The 19,166-nt window shown below is 49.7% G+C and overlaps 1 protein-coding gene and 1 long non-coding RNA gene across 5 annotated transcripts in view; both read right to left on the bottom strand.

Annotated features, from left to right (window-relative positions):
- PTPRS (protein tyrosine phosphatase receptor type S) overlaps positions 1-253 on the bottom strand; it is a 105,649-nt gene extending 105,396 nt beyond the window's left edge. For all 4 annotated transcript variants that reach the window (XM_077121056.1, XM_077121059.1, XM_077121061.1 and 1 more), the window contains exon 1: positions 138-253. The gene's annotated coding sequence lies outside the window, so the exon portion shown is untranslated. The remainder of the gene's footprint in view (positions 1-137) is intronic.
- A 3,034-nt stretch (positions 254-3,287) lies between these two features.
- Positions 3,288-7,840, bottom strand: LOC143649599 (uncharacterized). Its single transcript, XR_013159131.1, has 3 exons — positions 7,753-7,840; positions 7,501-7,658; positions 3,288-4,134 (listed from the first exon to the last, which is right to left on the bottom strand). It is a non-coding gene; the product is annotated as an uncharacterized LOC143649599 (long non-coding RNA).
- Between the last annotated feature and the right edge of the window lie 11,326 nt (positions 7,841-19,166).

Below are 19,166 nucleotides of genomic sequence, written 5' to 3'. Positions count from 1 at the left end.
TCCGCTGCCGCCAAGAACCCCCCACACCCCACCCCCAGCCGAGCGCCTGGATGGCTTTGCGGGGGTGGGGCTGGGGGACTGGCTATTATTTTTCTGGGGTGGGGGGCATCGAGGGCATGCATCTCTTCCCCCGTTACCTGCAGGCAGGCTGGGCTGGGCTCCCCGGGCTCTGCCCCGCTTCACATCCTGGCTGGTGCATGGAAGCCGAGCGGAGCCCCGAGCGCCAGCGGCTCGCGGCGTGCGCGCGCCGGCCGGGCTGCCGGGCGGGCGGCGCGGGGACACTCACTGCGGCTCGCGCGCCACCCCCCCACCCGCCCTCCCTAACCAGCCCAGCCGGTGACGTCATCCCTTCCGCCAGCACCGCCCGCCGCCGGCCCGGGGGCGGAGCCGGCCCGCGCCCGTCACTGCGCAGCCGCGCAGTCGCCACGCCCCCCTCCGCCAATGAGGAGGCACGGGCCCGGCACGTGGTCCGGGGGCGTTTAAAGGGCCGCGGGAGCACGTGGGGACTGCCGGGTCCCGCGGAAGCACGTGGGCGGCGGTGTTAACACAGAGGGGCCGCTCCGGCCCTGGAGGCCGCGGCGGATGTCATGTCTGGCTGTAAACCCTGCTGGGGCTCACTTTTAGCCTTTGGAATCAAAGCCAGCTGCCTCGCCTCGGCCCACCTGGCCCGAAATTCCCACCCACAGCCCTGGCCCTCGGGTCACCCAGCTCCGGGCCTCTTCGGGTCCCTCCAACATGCCAAGTTCGTTCCTGGCTCAGGGCTTTTGTCCTTCCCTTTCCCCCTGCCAGGAATGCTTTTCCTTCTCCTCCTCTTTTCAGATTTCCACTTCAACCTCAGCTCCGGGGAGAGAGCCTCTCTGGTCGGGCCGCCAGCCATTCCATCATTCCCGCTTGTATTCTAGTCACGCTAGGATGTGACTCCATGAATGAGGGGACACGCGCAGAGCCCTCTCCTCGGGGACTGGGGATCCCTAAATATTGACTGAATGGATGAGTGAATGGATGACGTGGGGGGGGGGTGCAGAGTAACCACTTCAACACGCATCTCACCTGCTGTGACCGTTCCCTGCTGAGGTGGAGTGAGGACAAACCAGCGCAGACTGTGACTCGCTGTGTGGAACCCTGAGCGTCAGTCTCCCCACTTGCAAAAATGGATTTGCTTCTCCGGGTCTCAAGCGCCCCATCTGCCAGAGGGGGCAAAGGTAGCGCCTCATCACGCAGACAGCGTGAAGATGGATTGTGAGGATGTGCCTGCCTGGCCTGTGGGTGGGGAGAACATATGAAAAAATTAAAAAGTTACTCTCACGGGCAGTGGTGGGGCAAGTTTGGAGGCTCAAAAATGCCAACCCACATTGCACTCGAGTTACCGTGTTTTTGAGTATGTTGAAAGCATTTATTTCCTCCAGGTACATACATAGAGAGGTCCAGATGCCCTGAGAGGGAATCAAGTATAGAATTTTGTGTTTTGGTTTTTTTCCTCTAAAATCGTTGATTCATTCATTCGGGGCTAAAGAGGCAGATAAACAAAGAAGCATTAACCCCGGGAACAAAATGGGAAGGCGGAAGTCATAAACAGGAGAAGAGAGAGGAGATGATGAATAATTAAACAAAGAGCCTAAATTAAGCTCCTGAGTTTCCCAGCGGCCAGTGCAGCGGGCAGGTTAGTGGAACCCACTCTGTCGTCCTTCCTGTCTGAATGACCCTGGCCTGGCTGTTTTCTTGTCTCCATTCAGAGGGGACACTGCCCCACCTTCCAGGACAATATGGGATGGTCTGTGCGCGGATGTCAGACCCACTAGGTGTTCAAACCTCAAGTGCTCGATGGAGGCAGGAATGCTGGGGTCTGGAGGGTCTGGAGCCTGGCCCAACCTCCTTTTTCTTTAAGGGGAGGGACCTTGCATGAATCACTTGCATACTCTGAGCCTCAGTGCCCCCATCTGCAAAAAGGGATACTTTGAAGGCTTCTTGTGATCAAACAAGGAAAATACAGTGTCATGGGTGGGCCACGGTGGCTCAGCAAGCAGAGTTCTCACCTGCCATGCCGGAGACCCGGGTTCGATTCCCGGTGCCTGATCATGCAAAAAGAAAAAAAGATACAAGTGCCGCATGTACCCAGTAAACCCATCCGTTCAGCCTATGCACTGGGCTGGGGAGACAGAAGTAACCCAAGCAGTGCACACAATCCCTGCCTCCTGGAAGTCACACTCCTCATACCTTGTTGGGGATAAAAGCCCGAGTCCTCCCTGTAACCCATAAGCTCCTGAACGATCTGCCCCCCACCTCGTCCCTTTCCAGCCCTCCCCTCCTCCCATTCTCCCCCTCAGTCCCTCTGCTCCAGCCACAGGGGCCTTCTAGCTTCTCCTCCAGCAGGCCAGGCCCAGTCCTGCCTCAGGGCCTTTGCACATGCTATTCCCTCTGTCTCTAATTCTGTTCCTCCTACTCTTTCCAAGGCCAGATCCCCCTACACCATCTAGTCTCTGACAGCTCCCCCACCATCCCACCAAAATGGTCACACATGGCCGTCTGCCTCCCGATGCCAGAATATCTACCACAATTCAGAGTAATTTTATGTTTTTGCCTGTTCGTTTTCTGTTTCCCTCTCTAGCCCTGCTTTTCCTGCCTGTAAGTGAGGATGATAATAGCCTCTCCCTCCTAGGGTTGTGAAACAAGTTACAGCTTGTCCAGGCAGCACCGGGCATGGAATACGGACTCAAGAAAGGGCTGCTCGATAAAAGTGGACATTGTAAATGGGAAAATCGGGATCGCTGGCCAGAAACGGAAGTTGACCATAGACAAGAACATAATATTCTAGTGAGATCCTGGCTAGAGGTGGGCAAGTTTCAGAAAGACCTTAGGGTTGCAGCAGCACAAAACCAAGGCTTCCCACGAGCCAAACCTTGCAGATAACTGAAGAGGGGAGAAAAGTGCTCCCCAAGGGAGTGGTTTGAATCTCAAAGTTTTGCACTGGGGAAAGCACTAGAATTGGAAAGTGGGGTGTGGAGGGCACCTGGCACGCTGTAGGTGTGACTTATTGTTTGTTGGGTGAATAGTTTAGTTAATGAACAATTCCCTCTCTGTGGAAGGGGCCCTTCTCCCCATCCTTTGCCAGCCAGACCTCCCCCCCACACCCTACTGTCTCCCAGCACCTGGCAATTAAATCCATTGAGGGTTTTTGGGTTTTTTTTGGGGGAGTGGTGCATAGTCTGGGAATCGAACCCAGGCCTTCTGCTTGAAAGAAGAGCATTCTACCACTGAACTACCTGTGCATGCTCCATTGTGGTTTTTTTTTTTTTATTTATTTTGTATTACCAAACCAAAACAACACGCAAACATGAGCATTCTTGACATGCAGACATTCTGTGCATGGTGTACAATCAATGGCTCACAATATCATCACACAGTAGTATATTTATCACCATGATCAGTTCGGTTGTGTTTTTTTTGAGACAACTCTGGGGGTCCCACCAGCAAACCACCAGCCGCCTGTTGCTAGGTTTGGACACAGCCACTCTCAGGCGCATTCAGGATCCGGATTTAAATTCCTGGGAGACAGGTTGGAAATATCTCTGCTACAACATTGCCTCACGACAAGAGATTCCACCATTGTCACATAGTCTTTCAAATTGAACATCGCTCTCTCTGCAAGTTCACTTCAAATGCGAAAGAGCAAGGGGACAGGTGGGAACCACCCCCCACACACACACACACACACACTCTGCTGAGTGCCTTGCTCTTCATTGGGCTCCACGTGGGATCCACTGATGCAGCTTTGCAGGTAAGGGTTGGAATTCTGGAGTCAGGCAGGCATGGGTTCAAACCCTGGCTGTCACATTTGACAAAGGTCAATGTGGTAGTCTGAATCTGTGGTGGACCCCAGAAAAGCCATGCCTTTTTATCCTCATTCAATATTGCTGGGTGGGAGCATTTTGATTGTTTCCATGAAGATGTGACCCACCCAATTGTGGGTGGTAACTCTTGATTAGATGATTTCCATGGGGGTGTGTCTCCACCCACTGAAGGTGGAGTTACTTGCTAGAATCCTTTAAAAGAGGAAACATTTGGGAGAGAGTCCCCTTTTGGTAGAGCCACGTGAAAGCCAGCAGGCGCCGCCATGTTCACCACGTGCCCTTCCAGCTGAGAGAGAAACATTGAACGTCATCAGCCTTCTTGAACCAAGGTATCTTTCCCTGGATGCCTTAAATTGGACATTTCTATAGACTTGTTTTAATTGGGACATTTTCTCGGCCTTAGAACTGTTAAACTAGCCACACATTAAATTCCCTTTGTTAAAAGCCATTCCGTTTCTGGTATATTGCATTCTGGCAGCTAGCAAACCAGAACAGTCAACATCCGTTTATGATTTAAAAAAAGAAAACAGATTAAACAAACTAAAAAAAGAAGGAAACGCCTCAACCTGGTAAAGGACATTTATGAAAAACCCACAGCTAACATTACACTCAATGAGGAAAGACTGAAAGCTTTCCCCCAAAGATCAGAAATGAGACAAGGATGCCCGCTGTCACCATCGTTATTCAATACTGTACTGGAAGTTCTAATCAGAGCAGTTAGGCAAGAAAATGAAGTAAATGTCATCAAGATAAAAAAAAAAAAAGGGGATTAAGTAAAACCATTTGTATTTGCACACTCAACAGGCTTGTACATAGGAAATCCTGACAAAGCCACTAAAAAAATCTATTAGAACTAGTAGAAGAATTCACCAAGGTGGCAGCATACAAGGTCATAAACAGGTATCAATTGTGTTCCTATGCAGTAGTACTGGACAAACTGAAAATGAAACTAAGAGGACGATTCGATTTATAATAGCTCAAAAAAAAAGAATTTAGGAGTAGACCTACTAAAAGAAGTGCAAAACGTATATGCTGAAAACAACAAAACATTGCTGAAAAATGAATGATAACCTAAATAAATGGAAAGATATCCACGTTTATGGGTTGGAAAACTACACATTTCTAACATAAGCAATTCCCCTCCCCCCCCCAAAAAAAAAATAAAGGTGATCTACAGCTTTAATATAGACTGTATCAAAATCCCAACTGGCTTCTGGGCAGAAATTGGCAAGCTGATTCTAAAATACGTATGGAATTGCAAGGGACCCCCCAAAAGCCAAAATAATCTTGAGAAAGAAGAACAAAGCTGGAGGGTTCAAAACACTTCCCGATTTCAAAACTTACTACAAAGCTACCATAATCACAGTGGAGTAGTACTAGCATAAAAATAGACGTATAAATCTGTGGAAGAGTATTGGGAGTGCACAAGAAATCCTTCGAGTTACAGTCCATTGATTATGAAGAAGTATACTAAGACAATGCAATTGGGAAGGAACAGTTCCAACACCATTCAACAAATGGTGCTGGGAAAACTGGATAGCGACATGTGAAAGAACGACCCCTCCCTGCTACCATAGACAATAATTAACTAAAAATGAATCATAGAGCTAAATGTAAGGGCTGAAACCTTAATACTCTTAGAATTAAATCTTCATGATCTTGGATTAAGCAATGGTTTCTTAGATGTGGCACTAAAAGCACAAACTAAAAAAAACATCAATAATTTGGGTTTCATCAAAACTATGTTTCAGTAGACATCAAGAAAATGAAAAGACAACCCACAGAATGAGAGAAAATACTTGCGAATCACATCTCTGATAAGGGGCTTGTATCTCAGAGTATATAAAGGACTCTAAAAACTGAATAATAACAAGACAACCCAATTTAAAAAGTGGCAAAAGATCTGAACAGACATTTCTCCAAAGAGGATGTACAAATGATCAAAAAGCACAATAGGGAAAGGCAAATCAAAACTACGATGAGATGCCACTTCACGCCCACAAGGATGACTGTAATTCCTTTTAAAAAGACAGATTATAACGAGTGTTGGCAAGGATGGAGGGCTATTAGAACCCTCTGACCTTTCTGGTGGGAATGTAAAACAGTTCAGCTGCTGTGGAAATCAGCCTGGAAATTCCTTAAAAGGATGAACATAAAGTCACCACGAGACACGGTAATTCTAGGTATATGCTCAAGAGAAATGAAAATACACTGTGCGAAATCGCATATGTGAATATTCATAGCAGCCTTATTCAGCTTCACCAAAAAGTGGAAACCATCCAAGCGCCGATCACGAGATGACTGGATAAAGAAAATATGGTCTGTCTGTGCAAATGGAATAGTATGTAGCCATAAAAATGAATGATGATCTGATAATTGCTACAACATGGGTGAACTGTGAAAACACGATGCTGAATGAAAGAAGCCAGCCACAGAAGGACAAATACTGTATGATTCCACTCATATGAAATGTCCAGAAGAGGCAAAGCCATAGAGACAGAAAACAGATTAGAGGTTACCAGGGGCTTCGTGTAGGAATTGGGGCGGGGGAGGGGTGGCAGATGACTGCTAATAGGGACAGGCTTTCTCTTTGGGGTGATGAAATTGTTCAGATTCACCAAAGTCAGATTATGGTGGTAGTTACAGAACTCTGACTATAGTAAAAGCCGTTGAACTGTGCACTTTAAATGGGTGGATTATCTGGTATAGGAATTATAACTCAATAAAACTGTTCTACTTTGGCTCTTTGTGAGTCCGAGCAAGTCAGGCCTTTCTCCTCTCTTAATCTCAGATTCTTTTGGTTATAGTTGCACCTCCCTATATATAAATGTACAATGCACCTCATTATACACACATATATGTATAATGTACTTCATTCCTTTGTATTACTGAGTCATTTTCCCATACTATTATGGATCGAATCATGTCCCCCTCTAATGTTCAAACCCGAATTCCAGGTCCTGTGCATGTGAATTTATTTGTAAAGAGGGTCACAGAAGATGTTACTAGTTAAGGTGAGGCCAGACTGAAGCAGGATGGGACTTAATCCAACGTGGCTGGGATCCTCATAAGCAAGGACATTTGGACATGGTAGCAGAAGACTGAGTTATGGCTCACAGGCAGCCAGCACGCAACCCCGCTATCTCAGGAATATAATAAATTCCTGTTGTGCCAGCCAATCAGCCTGTGGATGTTTGTTATAGCGGCCCCCAGCAAACTAAGACACAGCAAATGTTTTATCCATTCACTCACCGAATGGACATTTAGGTTGTTTCCAATTCTGGGGTGATTAGGAATAAAACTGCTGCTGAACACTCACATGCAGGGTTTGTTTCTTTTGGATAAATATCCAGGAGTGGGATTGATGGATCAGTTAAATAATTCTTTAAAAATAGCATCTTTATTGCCTGCCATGCACCAGATCTGAGTTCGATTCCCAGCCCAGGCACACGCTCCATCCCCACCACCAAAACAAAGCTTCTTTATCTTTGTGGTGATGGAACAGTTCTGTATCAGCCTGGGGGCCTCCCGGGGAGAAATGAAGGGGCTGTGTCCCCCCACCCTCCCTGGGGACACAATGCCAAGCTCTAAATCAAGTCTGTTATCTCCTGCCAGCTGCTGCGGGTGTAGCCGCTGGAGCGTCTTGTTTTACCTGTTCACCACCTGCGTTGGATGGGGGGTGGCTGGCCGGGTTCTGTGTCCAGGGCAGAAGGGACTCCCCACGGTCTCACCATCTGGGCCCCCTGCCATGAGTGCACCACACCAGGAGCCTTCCACTTTCTGCGGACCCCAAGCAGGGCACCTGGACTTCTAAGGAAAAGGAGGAGACCACGGGGTGATTTTAAGTCCTACACACAGAACATGAAACACCGCGAATAATCACTGACTGTCAAGGATACTCAACTTCCCAATTCTCCTTCTGGAAGAAAGTCTCAGGTGGGTGCTAGGGCATGGCAAACACCTGTCTCCCAACAGTCACGCAACATCCTTTGCAAAGAGAGAGAGAGAGAGAGAGAGAGAGAGAGAGAGAGAGAGAAAAGAAGGAGCTGGGGAGCCTGGGGCCAGTTTTGATTTGAGTTTTTCACTCCCACTGATTTCACTCCAATCATTTCACAGCTCAGTCCTCTTTATCTTTTTAAACTTTGTCTCACTTGTTCTGTTGACTCCTATTGTTACTTGCCTTTGTGCATTCATTTGATTTGCCCTTGCCCTGAACACTAGGGAAGATACAATGTTGCTTTTTTTAAAAGGTTTAGTTACATGAAAGCAAACAAATGGGCTGTTAGGAAAGGATTGAGTCCCAGACCGGTGGGGCTGCAGTTGGTAGGTCTGAGGAGGACAGAAGAAAAGATTGAATCGGCTGGTCGGAACCTGCTGATGCCCGGACAGTGTTGGGCTTACTTAAGGAAACCTGTTTTACAGAGGAGGAAACTGAGGTTCAGAGTGGTGATGCTTTATTCTTTCCTCCTACCTCCAGATATCTGTCTCAGGCCATCCAATTGCATGGCTTGAGCGCTCTGCTTCTCTCTGCTCTTTTCTGTCCTAGCCAGCTCCTCTCCCCAGCAGCAGGGGGCCTCTCAGATCCTTCCAGAGCACAAAGCTGGCCCTTGATCTTAAGCTGGGCTGGGGGCCTGCGAGGGAAATTTGCTTGTGCAGAGAGAGGGTCAATTCCCTTTATTTGCATATTGTGCCCAGATGCATCTTGGGAATAGACTACACTTCAATTGGAAAAGAGTGGGGAGGAGGTGGGCCTGGAGCCCCTGGAGAGGTGGGTGGTGGGGAAGAGATCTTTCTCTGGGCAGAGTTAGGAAGACCTGGGACAGGGGTGAGGCATGGGACTCCCAAGGCTCCAGCGTCATTCCACGGTGACATCTGTTTGCCCCATGACAAGCCAGCTAGACGGGTGAAGCTGTCAAGGGTTGTATTTTTCTTCCAGAAGTTTATAAAGCAGTCCTCAGTATGTCCATCTCTAGTCTGGGCACGTGACATTTGCTTCTGAAAACTGAGCGAGCAGCAGCCCCCAGCAGGCAATTCAGTCCAGCTTGTGCCGATCAGTTAGTCGATCAACAAACACTCATGAGCAGCTTCTCATTGAATGTGCCCATGTGTGCACAGTAGATGCTCAACAAATTTCATGGTGTTGTTACATGGTGTTGAAGGAAACTGAGCCTCAGAGAGGGGTTGCAGGTTCGCCAAGCACAGCATCGGGCATGGAAGCCACAGCTGGGCTGGGACTCAGGGCTCCCTGCCCTCCCCCTACCACCCTCACTGGCTCCCATCTGCCCCAGGCACACAGGGAATGACTGAGCACCACGCGGCTGTGAGTAGGATCGCCCTGGCAGCAGAGATGTCGCGTAGGATAAAATGGGAAGTGCTAAATAAATCTGTCCATGTCCCAGTTACACACCCAAGCTCCTCTGGGTGTGTGGAGCTGGTACTCTCAGGCCCAGGAGGGGAGAGCTTTTCCAGTGTCCAAGAGCCCAGGGCTGCTGCGGCATTTCTGACACTCCACTGGGGTCCCTCAGCCTATGGCCACTGTTCTTGTCCCCCAATATTGTCACTACTTTTCTGGCACAACGAAAAACTGAAATAGTGGGATGTATCTGAGCTGGGAGCAGGCGGCTGAGGGAAGGGGGAAGGTCATAAACAGAATGAAAGGAAGTTCCATCCCATGGATTCCTGCAGGGTGCGGGGTTAGGGACTGAAAGCTGCCCCTGCAACCAAGAGCAAAGTCAACTCTGTGAGTTAAGAATGACTGTTTCTGCCCGCATTTTATGATGGAGCAAATCGAGGCTCCAAGAAGGTAGGGGGTGTATTGGCAATCACACAGCTCAGGCAGGGCTGGGCTTCTTTCTGACCCCTAATGTCTTCATCCATCTGACATGTTTACTGAGCATCCGCTAGGGCCACGCTCTGTTTTAGGCACAGGGGGCAAAGCAGGAAACAGAACAGGCAATAATCCCACCCCTGCTATTTTAATAGGGGTTGTGGATGCAAAACCAGATAAGTCATCAGACTGACAAGAGGGCAGATGGAAAAGGGAAGGGTGAAGAGTGCCATAAGGCAGTGTCAGGGAACAAAGGCCTGGAGGAGGTGGCAGAAGAGGCTTCCAAGCAGAGGTTACAGCTCGTGCAAAGGCCCTGAGGCATAACTAGGCCTGGCATGCTGGAGGAGCAGTCAGGAGGCCTGTGGGGCTACAGCAGAAGGAGGAGGGGGAGAGCAGGAGGAGGGGAGGGCAGGGAGGGGACGGGGCAGGGCGTGCGGGGCCTGGTGAGCAGCGGAGAGGACTTGGGCTTTTTCCCTGGAGGGAGGTGGGAGCCATGGAGGGTTGTGGGCAGAGGAGGGTTGGGCCATGACTCAGGTGCTTACAGGCGCCCTCTGGCTGCTGCGGGGGAAACAGACTGAAGCTGGCGGTGCAGGTGCAGGTGGGAGGTGATGGGGCTGCATTCTGGGTGCACGCAGTAGAGGGAGAGAAGTGGCCCAATGGGAGCCCGACTTGGGAGATGGAGCAACTCTCAGCCACGCTTAGGCTCAGCTCAGGCTGCTGCTTCCTGCCCAAGACTCAGCCTCCAGGGTGCACCCATTAGGGCTCATATCACAGTCCGGGGTTCCACTAGCATTGCCAGTCAGTGTCCCAGGTGCTATGCAGCGAGGCTGAGGTGTGTGTGCCTCCCGCTGCAGGTCACATGCAGCCATGCAGCCCCGGAGCACTTGAGCCAGGAGTCCCTGGAAGTCTGAGCAAGGAAACGCTAATGACATCGCCCCCAGAGGCCCATGCCAGACACGGCTGAAACCCCAATGGTAGCCAGAGCCCCCCAGTGGCCGGGCCTGGAGGGGTGGCACCTGAAGTTGCATTTCCTGAGCGTGCCTTCTGTTGCAGGTCCTGTTCCAGGCACTTTCTTGCAAATCTTCATCAGCCCGCGGAGGTCTGAACTGTCATTGCCCCATTTTATAGGCGAGGCCCTGAGAGGCTGAGAAACCAGCTCAGGCTGGTTGGAAACCCAGTCTCTGTCACACTGTTGAGCTGGGCCAAGGCTGCCCTAGGGCCTTGGGTTGAGATCCCCTCTGCCCATAAATCACAGGCAGGGAGGGGGATTGGGGAGTCGGTGGATATCTATGATACAGGCTGACCTTGCACACCTCCAGCGATGAGGCCTTCACTCCCCATCGGGGAAAGCTGCATTATATTTTGGACGTGCTAAGAGTTAGAGAGCTTTTCCCTTAATCCAGCCAGTCTCCGTTCTCTCCCTTTAACATCTCCTCTTTGGTCCTTTCCCATTCTCTTTCTCCCCTCCTTCTTCCCTGTCTTTCCCTTCCCCTCTCCTTTCCTTTCCTCCTCCTCCAGGCAGCCCTCCAGCTATCTTTTTAAGGCCCAGAGATTGTGTCAAATAGATCTATCCGTGGTTTAAAGGCAAACAGAACTGCCACTTGACAGCTGTGCGTCCCTGTGCAGTTCATGTCATCTCTCTGAGCCTCAGTATCCTCATTTGGAAAAAAAGAAGGCAATATTCTTCATCCTGTTTGCCCCTGTGGGTCTCGATGCCTGGCTCAGGGCTGGCACACAGGAGATGCCCAATAAATGTCTGTTGAGGGAATAAATGTTGGTTTCCTCCTTCTTCCACTTCAGTTATTGGTCCTTAGATTAGTTGTCACATGTCCCCAAGCTGACTCTGCTTAAGGGTCTTCCCCCAGGAGAAGGGGATACCAGGGGTCCCCCAGAGTCTCACTCACCCCCTCACCAGGACTCACAGGGCCCAACCACCCTGTCCCTGCTCTGTCCTCTCTGTTTATCATGCCAAGCTCCTTCCTGCCTCCTGGCCTTTGCACATGCTATTCCCTCTGTCAGGAAGGCTCTTCCAGCTCCCCCTTTGCTTTTCTCATTTATACTGTAGGTGAAAAGTCAGATGAGATCTCCCACCCTTCCAGCTCCCCCTCATTGAGTAGTTTGCATTTAAATCATTAATTGAAATAATTCATTGTGTAATTAACTGCTTAACATCTGTCTTCTCTCAAATTCGGTGTGCTGTGAGGGCAGAGATTTTCATCTGTTCTGTTCAAACTCATAGCTTCAGCACCTAGGACAGCGCCTGGCATACATAAGGGGCTCAGTAAATGTTTGTGAATGAAAAGAAAATGAATGACACGTGTTATACTCCGTAGCCTCCTTCTTCCTGATGATCCTGTGTGTCAGAGTTTTATGGATGAACACACACCTCATGGGGAGGTTGCAAACAGAGAAAGTGGCAAAATCACCTCCATTTTTCTGCATTCCATACTCCTCTTAATACAATCCAAGATTTTTTTTTTTACAATCCAAGATTTTTCATATATGGGAAATTGTATATATATATAATTTTTGCTTTTTCTGCTTTTTCTTTCAGGAGAGGAAAATGTTAAAATCAGTTGATGCAGCCAAGAGCCTTTTAAGTCTTCAGACAATTCTGAAGAAGGAAACGATGGTGGAAGAGCTTTTAAAAAATTCTCATTTATTAGGAAGAGAAAGAAAAAATGCCATTTCAATAAGAACGGGGCTCGTTAATGCTGGAATATAAAGATAGACACTTCCTGTCCTCGACACGCAAACTTCCCCCGCAGCTGTGTGCACCAGGCCCTCGGGAGAGGCTGGCACAGCGCAACCTTAAAGAAAGCGTAATTGCTCTGGAGTTGAAGGCCCACGTGATGGTGGAGCTGTGCCAAGACTGAGTGAAGGTCAGGGGGGCTGCAAGGTGCTGTGGGGAGGGGCTGTCCTTGCCCCCCCACCAGGAGACTTGGGCCCCGGGACCAGGGGACAATCCATGCCTGTGGCCAGCTGCACGTGGGTTCTTATCCTGCGCACAGGTGCTTGTCCTCCTCGGGCGGGAAGTTTGTAGCATGCACCCAAGTCCTCGCTGTGTGACCTCAGACATGGGTGTCCCCTCTCTGTGCCTCAGTTTCCCCATCTGCCAAATATGGACAACATGTTAACATTGACTCTTCGCTGTGAATATTTATTGTTGTCATTGGTTATTCTTATGGGTTTGTTGTTTTCTTTCATCATGCCCCTTCCCAGGTGACTGACTGGCCCTGGGAGCTTTCCTGAGAATTGTCCTGGACCCTCTGACCCACGAACCCAATGCCTCACCCACATGAGACTTCACCCTTCAGTCATAGCAATTGTATTAGGGGTGATTCCTATGAGCTGAGATGATCAGATTCTGTTCTCTGAGAGTTTGGGGTCAAGGCCCCCCAAACCCCCACCCCAGGTTCTAGATGCCACAAACGAAGCCCCTGCCTTGTGGGGAACAAGCAAACTGAGGAATAAAGAGGATAACTTCATGTCATGACAGTTGTCACCAATACTGAAAAGTACAATGGCATGGAAGAGGGACTAGCTGTCAGGGAGACTTTAGCCAGAATGATCGAGAGGAGGTGTTCTCTGCAAAGCTGAGGCATGGAGAAAAGAGAGAAGGAGAGCAAAGATGTTGGGGAGGGGGTCTGTGGGCAGGAGGGGAAAACGGGAGTTTGGATCTCATCCTAAGGCAAGGAGAAGACACTCAAGAGATTTTCAGCAAGGAAGGCATGCAACTGGTGCTTTAGAAAGATCAATCAGGAAGTTGAAGGAGCAATGTTTGCTGAGATGGGAAAAGTTTCCCAAAATCCCGACCACACAACTGTCCACTGATGGAAATTAGCTACCTGGGGCTGGGTTGAGAAGGATTCTGAGTCTAAGTCCCATCTCTGCGGAGAACGAGGTGCTGCAATCTATTAGTGAAGCCTGGGTCTCCCCTCCTAGGAAAACATTCTGTTACTGACTAATGATGCCTGTCATGCAGCTGAAATGGCGGTGGTGGTCCGTATGCTACGTCTTTGCCTTCATGGGCTAAGGGGCTGCTTCTGCTCAGAGAAAATCCACCAGACCTTGCCAAAGAGCAAAGGATGGTTCCTGGACTCAGAAAGACTGAGGTTCAAATCTTGGCTGTCTTGCTTCCCCCTGTAGGACCTAAGGCAAGCTGCTTCCCATCTCCAAGCTTCGTTTCCCTCCTCTGCAAAGAGAAAACAGAAATCTCATACTCGTGGAGTTATTTTGCGGATTCTGTGAGGTGGGATGATTAACGGGCCTGGCACACAGGAGAGAGAGGCGCTGGCCTCTCCAAGCCTCACTTTGCTGTGGCCCAGGGTCTGAAGCCAAATTGGCTTTACTGCCAGGCCCAGCTCCAGGGTTGGTGCCAACTCTTCCCTGCAGGCCTGGCAGACACCCTCTGCTGCATCAAGTACCTGAGTACTTGTGCCCTGGTGCCCATCATCCACAGCTAGGCCCCCAACTGGTGGCGGCATCCATAAGACAAAGTGAGCGTAGAGACCGTTGGATCTGGGACTCTTGGGGTTGTTTGGGGGAAGTGGGGGTCCTGCACCTGAACTCCACTCACTTTCCGTCACCTGAGCCTGCTGGGGTGCTCCCTGCCAATCTGGGAGGGACTGTCCCATGGCTGGCTCCCTCCCATGCCTTGGCCTTGTATCCCCACATCAACATTCATGACTGCAGGTGGCAGTGATCACTTTGACTGCTTGGCACGGTCTGGGGGCTCAGCTGGCATAGGGAGGAGCTTTGGGGACCTGGAAGGAAGACAGGGACACCCCCAAATATATCTTGCAAGTGCCTGACTCAAGGGTGACTTTGGAAAGCAATAAATGTGCAGGTGAAGCGAGGGGCAGGGTTGAACAAGCCTTGGGAACCGGAGGCAGGAGGAGCCTCTCTCCCAGCTACCCCAGACTTCCTCTGGCTCCCTGGTGCTCATTCTTGTCCCCCCTTGGCATCCCATAGTCCATCCTCCACTCAGCAGTCAGAAGGAGCATTTAAAACACCATGCCCTCCCCTGCGTCAACCCTCCCTTGGTCCCTCTTGCCCCAAAGCTAAAGCCCAGACTTCCCTTGTGGTCTGTGAGTCCCCAAGGGCCCCAAGCCATCCTCTCCCTCCTCCGCAACCCCCCTGCTCCCCTTGATGCCATCCCCCAAGTCTGCATCAGACGCCCCCTGCCCTGCGCGTCCGCAGTTGCCCGGTGCTGTAACTGCCTTTGGGTGCCGAATGCAGCAGGGCCCTGAGTTACCATCGCGCTGAAACCCCTGCCAGCCTCAGGGGTCACTTCCCAGAGAGTTCCCATCATACAGATGAAGAGACTGGGGTTTAGAGGGGCCCCGTGACTTGCTGGGACAGGAACCCCAGTCTGACTTGGCACCCTGCCCCTCACCTTTGCTCCAGGGCGCCTCCTCCCAGATGCCCCTGAGTGGGTGTCGGGCCACCGGCTCACAAGTCTGAATTCTGGGCTTGTGGCCCTCACCTTCCGGGCAGGCAGGGTGTGAGTGGGGCCCCTCGCCCATAGCTGGGATGGTTTATATACCATCCCAGTGTGTATATTATAATATAATATATATATATACCATATATATTATAAATATATGTGTATTATCTATGTATTTTTTTGGGGGGGTTGCATGGTCCAGGAATCGAACCCAGGTCTCCTGCACGAGAGGCGGGCATTCTAACCACTGAACCACACGTGCACCCCTCTGTATATGTTTTTAATCTCACAAAAAGATGCAGCTGTTTCTCCATGGTGTGTCAATCATATATTGTTTCAGTTTCTTGGACTGATGCCTTCTTTACGCTAATGCAGGAGTTCTTACCTGGGGCACTTAAAAAAATAAAACAGTTTTATTCACAGACCCTACAACCCATCCTAAGTGTACAATAAATGGCTCCTGGTATCATCACATAGTTATGCATTCACCACCACTATCTATATGAGAACATTCCCATTTCTTCTGAAAAGAAAGAAAGAAAATCCGAACCCTCTCCCTTCTATCCCCCATTCCATTGTTTTGACGCCATCTCAGCATAGTGGCAACAAGATGGAGCAATTGTGCTCGAGGTGGAGTGCGCTGATTTCTCCCTGCAGCTCACATTTCCAAAGATCCTTGCAGTAAGATTATCACTGTAAATTATCTATGCATGTTTCCCTTTTTTTGAGACCCTGAGAAACCAGCCCAGAAGGACCAACCTAAGTATTCCCTGGATGTTGCCTTCCTTCTGCTCTGATCGCTTTGGAGAAGAAGTTCAATGTTGGCATCCGGTGTTCGAGAGGGTCAGCTCAGGGGGAGCTGGGAAAGAACTGGAGCTCCGGGGCCAGGCAGGCACAAGTTCAAATCCCCTGGGATGGGTATTGGGTGACTTAAGCCAGGGCAAGGATGGCAATTTTCTACTTATAGGAAAAGAGAAAGTTCCCCGAATTTTTTTATACCTAGAAAGGGAGAAAAACATAATGGTTAAAAGCCAGACTTTGGCCCAGGTTCAGACCTCTGACCAGCTGTGTGACCTTGGACAAGTCACATAACCTCTCTGCATCTCAGTGAATTTATCTACAAAATAGAGCTGTTGACACCCACCCCATAGGGCTATTGGGGTGAGGGTGTGATGAATTAACACCAATAACGTGCAGAAAATAGGGCTTGGCATGAGTCAGGCGCCATCTAAGCATTGTTAACTTGTGAATCCTATCAGTTTTACCTATTCAAACAAATAAATCCCTAAGATTAAATTTTTTGAATGTGAAATGAATAGTGCAGGGAGAGTGCTTAGCACCTGGCACCAAGCCCACGGATGGCCTCTGTAATCCCCAAGCTGGTGAGCTCACCTCTCTCCTCCCTGCTCCCATCCTTAGTTCTCCAGGGACCTAGTCTCAGAGCAAGTGACGCAACCTGGGGAAACCGAGTCCCTCTGGCTGCAGGTCCTCCTGCAATAACTCACCCAAGCAGGGGCCCCCACCAGGCATTCCGTTCTCAGGGGAGGGTCAGGGGTGGGAAGCAGCTCCTGTTTGCCTTAATTAGCATCTCTGGGGAGCCGGTTGCCATGACACTGGGAGGAAGTCTCAGGCTGGGAGAGGAGCCTGCTCAGGGTGCCCCGGGGGAGACCCTGTCCCCCCAGCCCCCAGTGGCTGGCCCAGCCAACCCACTCACCTCAGCAGCTGAGAGTGAATTTAGGCTCATCTGATTCACCCCCAGACATATGACCCTTTTCCTCATCTGTGAAATGGGACTAATAAAAAAATTTTTTTTTAAATTCCTTCCTCAGAAAATGTAATGGAACACAAAATGTCTGGCTCTGCGTCAGGAGATCTATTGTTGTTGTCATTATTGTGATTTCATTTGGAGACAACAGTGGTATTTTCAATATGAGCCCACTTAAAAAAAATGCTAAAGCCCCCAAACCATTTCCATGCAGAGAAAATTGCCTGGAGAGCAAATATCACAATATTAGCTGTGGTTATGACCAGAAGCTGGAACTAAACATAATAAAACTATTCTTATGAAGAATTGTGTGCTCAGGGCTTTCCATATTTAATCCTCCCAAGGAGCCTGATGTGGGGGCGGTTGTGACGTCATGGTCCAGATAAGGAAACTGAGGCTAAGAGAGGGGGTATGCTTTGCCTGAAGATTTGACCCAGGCACCCAGTTCCAGGATGCTTGGATCCATCATGACTTTTATCTATTGTTTTCTCTTGGCTAGTGCCAAGGGGTCTTTCGATAAAGGCAGGGTGGGGGGTTATCATAGAGCAGAATTTGGGGGGCAAGGAAGAGGAATGAATTCTCCAGACTTGCTCCAGACAAGTCCCCTAAAGGACTTTTTTCAGCAGTTGTGCCTGTGTGGCCCCAAGATGCTGGTCCAGTCAACCAACTCAGGTTAGTAGGAGAGGAGACCAAGGAAGCAAGCCTGGGCACTAACTTGAGGATGTTGGGGAAAGTGACTAGAAAAGGTGGGAGGAGATCTGGAGATAGAGCAGATTGTACAGACACTGAGGGGATGGGTAGATTGGTGGATGGGTGGGTGGGTGGATGGATGGATGGATGGATGGATGGATGGATGGATGGATGGATGGGAAGATAGAAAGATACATGGGTGGATGGATGGGTGGGTGGATGGATGGGTGGATGGATGGATGGATGGACAGAAAGATAAATGGGTGGATAAATGGGTGGATGGAAGGATGGATGGATGGATGGATAAAAAGATGGATGGGTGGGTAGATGGATGGATGGATGGACAATAGATAAGTGGGTGGATGGATGGGTAGATGGATGAGTGGGTGGACAAATATGTAGCTGGCTGGCTGGCTGGATGAGTAGATGAATGGATGGATGGATGGATGGGGAGATAGATGGGTGGGTGGATGGATGGATGGATGGATGGATGGGCAGGTGGGTGGATGGATGAGTGGATGAATTGATAGATGAGTAGGTGGGTGAAAGGAAAGAAAGAAGAGTGGAACAATGGGTTAGAGGAGGATGAATGAGTATGAGTAGATGGATGAATGGAAGGAAGGAAGCAAAGATAGGTGGGTAGGGGATGCACAGATGGCACTCCTAAGGGTAATTTCAATTGCCCTGAGGCCAGCTCTGTCTTACCAAGCAAAATATGTGCTGAGCATATGGCCTCTCCAAATCCTCAGACTGAGTTCGGGGTGGGGTTCCACTGATATTTTCACTCCAGAATTAGGGTATCTGAGGCTAAGAAAAATAAAGGCGCTTCCTTAAAATCTCAACAGTGGGCTCTCCTCACCGCTGTCCTGAGACAGCCTTGTCACTGGTGACTGCCGCGGTACCAGATCCTGCGGTCGTATTTCAGTTCTCATCCTCCTTGAACTCTTAACAGCATCCGACACATCATCCTCACGTGGTCCCCCAGGGCCGCACACTCACCTGGTGTGCTGGTTTAAAAGGATGTACGGGCCCTAGACACGCACGTTTTCATCAAAATCCCATTTCATAAAGGTAGAATAATCCCTATTCAATACTGTATATGTTTGATTCTGTCATCAGACCATCTCCCTGGAGATGTGATTTAATCAAGAGTGGTTGTTAAGCTGGATTAGGTGACGACATGTCTCCACCCATTTGGGTGGGTCTTGATTAGTTTCTAGAGTCCTATAAAAGAGGAAAGGAGATTCCGAGAGAGCAGAGAATGCTGCAGCACCACAAAGCAGAGAATCCATCAGCCAGTGCTTTGCAGATGAAGAAGGAAAACGCCTCCCGGGGTGCTTCATGAAACCGGAAGCCAAGAGAGAAAGCTAGCAGATGACACCGTGTCCGCCATGTGCCCTTCCAACTGAGAGAGGAGTTGTGACTGTGTTCGCCATGTGCCTGTCCAGCCGAGAGAGAAGCCCTGACTGTGTTCGCCATGTGCCTTCTCACTTGAGAGAGAGACCCTGAACTTCATCGGCCTTCCTGAACCAAGATATCTTTCCCTGGATGCCTTTGATTGGACATTTCTTTAGACTTGTTTTAATT

The sequence above is a fragment of the Tamandua tetradactyla genome, chromosome 11, assembly GCF_023851605.1.
Source record: "Tamandua tetradactyla isolate mTamTet1 chromosome 11, mTamTet1.pri, whole genome shotgun sequence".
NCBI classification, from domain to species: Eukaryota; Metazoa; Chordata; class Mammalia; order Pilosa; family Myrmecophagidae; genus Tamandua; species Tamandua tetradactyla.
Note: the sequence above shows the minus strand (reverse complement) of the source record. Positions and strands in the feature narration are given on the sequence as shown.